We start from the raw sequence: 6,843 nt of genomic DNA on the forward strand, positions 1-6,843 counted from the left end.
GTCAGCTTGACCTCTAATTACACACTTAGACTCCCTGTCTAACAACTGAGTGCAGCCTTGTGCTGCCCCCAGTCCCTGTCTCTGTTGTAGGGGTTTGCCACACAGGCGTTATCTCACCGCACAGAACAGGTATCACACTCCCCAGTCTATACACACAAAACTGGTTCCAGGATGGAGCATCTCCCTAAGCATGCTGGGGTTTTTTGTAGAGGTCTTAATGAGCCCACTTACTTCAGCTGGGCTCATTAACTCTTCCCCTCTAGTTGTACAAGTCTGCGTAAAGCCTGAATCTAGGGCACACATATTTCACGCGTTCGAAAAATTGCTGCGCAAATACCGTGTGAGATAAAAATTTGCAACGACCACCATTGTATTCTCCAGGGTCTTTGCTAAACAAAAATATATAATGTTGGGGTTCTGTGTAATTTTCTAGCAAATAAATGATGATTTTTACATGTAGGAGAGAAATGTCAGAATTGTCCTGGGTGCTCCAGAACGCCTGATGGCGCTCCTTGCATGTTAGGCCTCTGTATGTGGCCACACTGTGTAAAAGTCTCACACATGTGGTATTGCCGTACTCGGGAGTAATAGCAGAATGTGTTTTGGGGTGTAATTTGTTGTATGCATATGCTGTGTGTGAGAAATAAACTGATATGACAATTTTGTGGGAAAAAAAAAGGAAAAAAAATCTTGATTTTGCAAAGAATTGTGGGAAAAAATGACAACTTCAAAAAACTCATCATGCCTCTTACTAAATACCTTGGAATGTCTTCTTTCCAAAAAGGGGTCGTTTGGGGGGTATTTGTACTTTTCTGGCATGTTAGGGTCTCAAGAATTGAAATAGGCCGTCAGTACTTCAGGTGTGATCAATTTTCAGATATTGGCACCATAGCTTGTGGACTCTATAACTTTCACAAAGACCAAATAATATCCACCAATTTGTACTTATTTTTACCAAAGATATGTAGTAGTATAAATTTTGGCCAAAATTTATGAAGAAAAAATTACTAATCTGCTAAATGTTATAACAGAAACGAAGAAAAATTAATTTTTTCACAGAATTTTCGGTCTTTTTTCTTTTATAGCACAAAAAAAAAAAAACTGAGAGGTGATTAAATACAACCAAATGAAAGCTCTATTTGTGTGAAAAAAAGGACAAAAATTTCATATGGGTACAGTGTTGCATGACTGAGTAATTGTCATTCAAAATGTGAGAGGACCAAAAGCTGAAAATTGGTCTGGTTATTAAGGGTGTTTCTTCGTTTCTGTTATAACATCTAATTAATCGGCTATGGGCGGTTGTTAAGTGGTTAATTCACAGATGCTAGGAAAACTATAAAATACTCACCGACGACCTCATTGACGCGCATCACGTACTGCTGTTGCCTCCACCTCTTGTAGCATAAGCCTCGTGTGCCGTTGTAAAGATTCGGCATGTCTTCAAACCTGGCGGTTTTGTGTCGGTTCCCATCGGAAAGGCATCTTGTACTCTTCTGAAGGTCATCTCCTTGTCTTCAACTGGCACTGCTTCCTGTCTCGTCCTCGGGTCTCCAGAAATAAAAATGGGTGTTTAGCCATTAACTTGCTTATCAATGTAACATTGAAGAAAAAAAAACAAAACAAAAAAAACCCATACAAAAAACAGACACACATACACCAAGAAAAAAAAAAGTTCCCACTTTCCTAACTGAACCTCCTTTTCTTGGGTACCCCACTGGCATTACTGGCTCCTCATATGTCCAGTGCCCGCATGGGAAGCAGATTCCTAAGGGGGCACTTATGCAGGCTTGCACCTGAGCACTGATGTCTATAGAAAGCAGGACTCTGCCCTGCCCCTCACTCCATCTCTGGATTTGATGGACAGCAGTGGGAGCCAATGGCTTCTGGTGCCTTGGCAAAGCCTATGAGCCGAGTGAGTGAGGGGAGAGAAGAGCTGTAGATGTGCACAGCACTGGATTGAATGAGGAGAAGGACCGATTCCAGACCTTGGAGGACCTGCGGAAGCAGTGGACTGAGTCTGGAGTAGAAACATCCAGAGCCACCGTGAACAGGCGTGTGCAGGAAATGGGCTACAGGTGCCGCATTCCCCAGGTCAAGCCACTTTTGAACCAGAAACAGCGGCAGAAGCGCCTGACCTGGGCTACAGAGAAGCAGCACTGGACTGGAGATGGGAGACCGCCTGGGAATACCAGGTGACGTAGGCTTTTTTTTAATATGTTGTTAACATCAACTACCTATTTTATTTTTCTGCTCGTTTGCTGAGGTGACCATCTTTGTGTTTGTCAAGAGGGTTGAGAGTGGTCAGCAAGATCGTCTATGGCCACATCACCCAGAATGCGCTCGCTCTCGTCTGGTCTCGGATGCTAAGCAACGTCGGGCCTGGTTAGTACCTGAATGGGAGAGCGCCTATGAATACCAGGTGCCGTAGGCTATTTTTTAATATGTTGTTGGAGTTGACGACCTGTTTTATTTTTCTGCTTGTTTGCCAAGGTGACCATCTTGGCGTTTGACAAGAGGGTTTAAAGTGGCCAGCTAGACAGCCTATGGCTACATCACCCTGAATGCACCCGATTTTGTCTGATCTCGGATGCTAAGCAGGGTCGGGGCCGGGTTAGTACTTGGATGGGTGACTGTCTAAGAATACCAGGTACCGTAGGCTTTTTTTTAATATGTTGGTGGCCTCGACGACCGGTTTTATTTTTCTGCTTGTTTGCCGAGGTGACCATCTTGGCGTTTGTCAAGAGGGTTGAGAGTTGCCAGCAAGATTGCCTAAGGCCACATCACTCTGAATGCGCCCGATCTCATCTGATCTCGGATGCTAAGCATGGTCGGGCCTGGTTAGCAACTGGATGGGAGACCGCCTGGCAATACCAGGTGCTGTAGGCATTTTTTTAATATGTTGTTGGCGTCAACGACCTGTTTTATTTTTCTGCTTGTTTGCTGAGGTGACCATCTTGGTGTTTGTCAAGAGGGTTGAGAGTGGCCAGCAAGATTGCCTAAGGCCACAACACCCAGAATGCGCCCGATCTCGTCTGATCTCGGATGCTAAGCAGCGTTGTGCCTGATTAGTACCTGGATGGGACACCACCTGGGAATACCAGGTGCTGTTGGCTTTTTTTTAATATGTTGTTGGCGTCAACGACCTGTTCTATTTTTCTGCTTGTTTGCTGAGGTGAACATCTTGCCGTTTGTCAAGAGGACTGAGAGTGGACATTAAGATTGCCTATGGCAACATCACCCTGAATGCGCCCGATCATCTGATCTCGGATGCTAAGCAGGGTCCAGATTGGTTAGTACCTGGTTGGGAGACCGCCTGGGAATACCAGATGCCGTTGGCTTTTTTTAATATGTTGTTAACATCAACAACCTATTTAATTTTTCTGCTTGTTTGCCGAGGTGACCATCTTTGTGTTTGTCAAGAGGGTTGAGAGTGGCCAGCAACATCCCCTATGGCCACATCACCATGAATCTTCCCGATCTCGTCTGATCTCGGATGCTAAGCAGTGTCAGGCCTGGTTGGCTTTTTTTAATATGTTGTTGACGTCAACGACCTATTTTATTTTGCTGCTTGTTTGCCGAGGTGACCATCTTGGCATTTTTCAAGAGGGTTGAGAGTGGACAGCAAGATCCCCTATGGCCACATCACCCTGAATGCACCCGATACCATCTGATCTCGGATGCAAAGCAGGGTCGGGCCTGGTTAGTACCAGGATGGGAGACCGCCTGGTAATACCACGTGTCTTAGGGTAATTTTTAATATGTTGTTGGCGTCGACGACCTGTTTTAATTTTCAGCTTGTTTGCTGAGTTGACCATCTTGGCGTTTGTCAACAGGGTTTGGAGTGACCAGCAAGATGGCCTACGGCTAAATCACTCTAATGCGCCCAATCTCGGATGCTAAGCAGGGTCTGGACGGGTTAGTACCTGGATGGGAAACCACCTGGGAATACCTGGTGCCGTAGGCTTTTTTTTAATATGTTGGCGTCGACGACCTGTTTATTTTTCTGCTTGTTTGCCGAGGTGACCATCTTGGTGTTTGTCAAGAAGGTTGAGAGTAGCCAGCAAGAACCCTTATGGCCACATCACCCTGAATGCGCCGATCTCATCTGATATCAATTGCTAAGCAGGGTCAGGACTGGTTAGTACCTGAATGGGAGACCGTCTGGGAAGACCAGGTGCCGTAGGCTTTTTTTAAAATATGTTTTTGGCGTCGACGACCTGTTTTATTTTCCTGCTTGTTTGCTGAGGTGACCATCTTGGCGTTTTCCAAGAGAGTTTAGAGTGACCAGCAAGATAGCCTACAGCTACATCACCCTGAATGCGCCCGATCTTGTCTGATCGTGGATGCTAAGCAAGGACGGGCCTGGTTAGTACCTGGATGGGAGACTTCCGGAGAATACCAGATGCCGTGGGCTTTTTTTATATGTTGTTGGCATCAACGACCTGTTTTATTTTACTGCTTGTTTGCCGAGGTGACCATCTTGGCGTTTGTCAAGAGGGTCAAGAGGGTTGAGAGGGTCCAACAAGATCATTTACAGCCGCATCACCTGGAATATGCCTGATCTCGGATGCTAAGCAAGGGCGGGCGTGGTTAGTACCTTGATGGGAGACCGCTTGGGAATGCCAGGTGCCGTAGGCTTTTTTTTTTATTATGTTGTTGGCCGCAATGACTTGTTTTATTTTTCTGCTTGTTTGCCAAGATGACCATCTTGGCATTTGTCAAGAGGGTTGAGAGTGGCCAGCAACATTGCCTGTGGCCACATCACACTGAATGCACCGATCTTGTCTGATCTTAAATGCTAAGTATGGTCAGGCCTGGTTAGTACCTGGATGGCAGACCGCCTGGGAATGAACAAATGAATGAATGAATGAAATACTTGTATAGTGCACAATGCGAACTGAATCGCCTCTAGGCGCTGTGGCGAGCTTTTATCACCTGCTAAAAGAGGAAGGTCTTGAGTTTTTTCCTAAAAGCCAGGTGATTTTCTTCTTGGCGGATGTTGATTGGTAGAGCATTCCATAGCCGAGGCCCTTGGACAGCGAATCTCTGATCCCCCTTAGATTTAAGACTGCAGTTTGGTGTGTAATAATTTATTTTCTCCATTAGGTATTGCGGAGCTTCTCTATGCACGCATTTGTGAGTGAGGCAAAGGGTCTTGAACGTGTTCCGATTTTTTACGGTTAGCCAATGTAAGCTCCTCAGTGAAGGAGAGATGGATTCCCAGGTTTTTTTTCCTGTTATCAGCCTTGCTGCCGTGTTTTGGATCAGTTGTAATCGCACAAGTTGATATTGTGGTAATCCTATGTAAAGCGAATTTGCGTTGTCCAGTCATGAATTAATGATTGTTCCAACTACCACTGCTTTGTCATTCTTTGGGATAAAAGGGATGAGTCTGCAAAGCATGCGCAGCAGATGGTAAGTTGACTACTGCTCCTATTTGCGCATCCATTGACATTTGTGCGTCTAAAATAACCCCGAGACTCTTCGTTTTGGTCTTTGGGGAGATAGTCTGCCCAAAGACGGTTGGTGGAGACCAGGAGGTTTTGGTTGCGGGCTTATGATTTGGGTGTAAGATAAGAAGCTCTGTCTTTGATTCCTTCAGCTGGAGGGAGTTAGTGGTCATCCAGTCCTCTATTGATTTGAGGCAGTTTTTAAGGTTGTTGTTGGTGATCTTTTTTTCCATTGATCCGGAAATAAAGTTGCGTGTCGTCAGCGTAAGAGTGGAAGCAGAGATCTGATGATTTGAAGGAGTGGGCAAATGTAAATGTTGAAGAGAACGGGTGACAAAGGAGAGCCTTGAGGGGCTCCGCAGGTGACTGCCCGAGTTTCGGAGAGGAATTTTCCTAGTTTTACTGTCTGTGACCGATTTCGTAGGAAGGACGCGAACCATTGGAGATCTATGTCTATGGACTCCGGCTACTTCTGTGAGGCGGACGAGTAGAGTATTGTGATCTACTGTATCAAACGCTGCACTTAGGTCTAGCAGTACGAGGAGACACGGCTCTCCGTCATCTGCTGCTTCGAGGGCGTCGTCCAAAATCTTGAGGAGAGCTGTTTCTGTTCCATGACCCAGACGGAAGCCTGATTGCAGCGGGTCCAGGAGTTTGTGAGTATCCAGGTGGATTTGTAGCTGATGTACTACAGCTTTCTCCATGATCTTAGAAATGGTGTTGAGGCTTGTAATTGGCCTACGGTTGTTTGGATCCTGAGGGTCCAGGTTTGGTTTCTTGAGTAGAGGTTTGACAATGCCTTGTTTGAGGATGCTGGGAACAATCCCTTCGTGGAATGATGGGTTTATAAGGTGAGTTATGGTTGGAGCCACGATGTCGGAGCATTCTTTCAGTAGTTTTGTGGGGGTGATGTCAATAGGTGAGGTACTGTCACGCAGTTTATTAATGATGTTTTTTGCGGTGTCTACGGTAATTGGGGATAGTGACAATTTTGGCGGTTGTGGTATGTTGGTGCAGACATCCTCTTTATGTATTTGCTGGGTCGGATGTTTTCTTCTGAGAGATTGTTTCCCAGATGGTTTTGACTTTATCAATGAAAAAATCCGACAGTTTGTCACAGCCTCAAACATACATACATACACGACTTCATCATCGAGAACAATGTAGACTGCCTCTTCATCACCAAAAGCCGGTTAACCTCTGACTGCAACACCATCCTCACCGAATTGGTGCCGGAAAACTACAGGATCCTAACCGAACACCAGATAGGGAAAAAAGGAGGAGGCCTAGCAGCTACTCCACCCGGCAGACTCCACTTTGCTTAGCGGGAGAATCGCTCTGCTGAGCAGGTGGATGAAAAGATCCATCTCGGCTCACTGTACAGAGATGGACC

At 45.7% G+C, this 6,843-nt stretch overlaps 5 pseudogenes; all 5 read left to right on the top strand.

Moving 5' to 3' along the window:
- Positions 1 to 2,539: 2,539 nt before the first annotated feature.
- On the top strand, positions 2,540 to 2,659 carry LOC143932409 (5S ribosomal RNA; annotated as a pseudogene).
- A 108-nt stretch (positions 2,660 to 2,767) lies between these two features.
- LOC143932568 (5S ribosomal RNA) lies at positions 2,768 to 2,886 on the top strand (annotated as a pseudogene).
- Positions 2,887 to 2,994: 108 nt separating this feature from the next.
- On the top strand, positions 2,995 to 3,113 carry LOC143932223 (5S ribosomal RNA; annotated as a pseudogene).
- Positions 3,114 to 3,221: 108 nt separating this feature from the next.
- LOC143931617 (5S ribosomal RNA) lies at positions 3,222 to 3,338 on the top strand (annotated as a pseudogene).
- Positions 3,339 to 3,629: 291 nt separating this feature from the next.
- Positions 3,630 to 3,748, top strand: LOC143932403 (5S ribosomal RNA; annotated as a pseudogene).
- Positions 3,749 to 6,843: the final 3,095 nt, after the last annotated feature.

Source organism: Lithobates pipiens, unplaced genomic scaffold (genome assembly GCF_037356315.1).
Source record: "Lithobates pipiens isolate NorthernLeopardFrog02 unplaced genomic scaffold, aLitPip1_a1.2 Scaffold_25, whole genome shotgun sequence".
In the NCBI taxonomy this organism is placed as follows: Eukaryota; Metazoa; Chordata; class Amphibia; order Anura; family Ranidae; genus Lithobates; species Lithobates pipiens.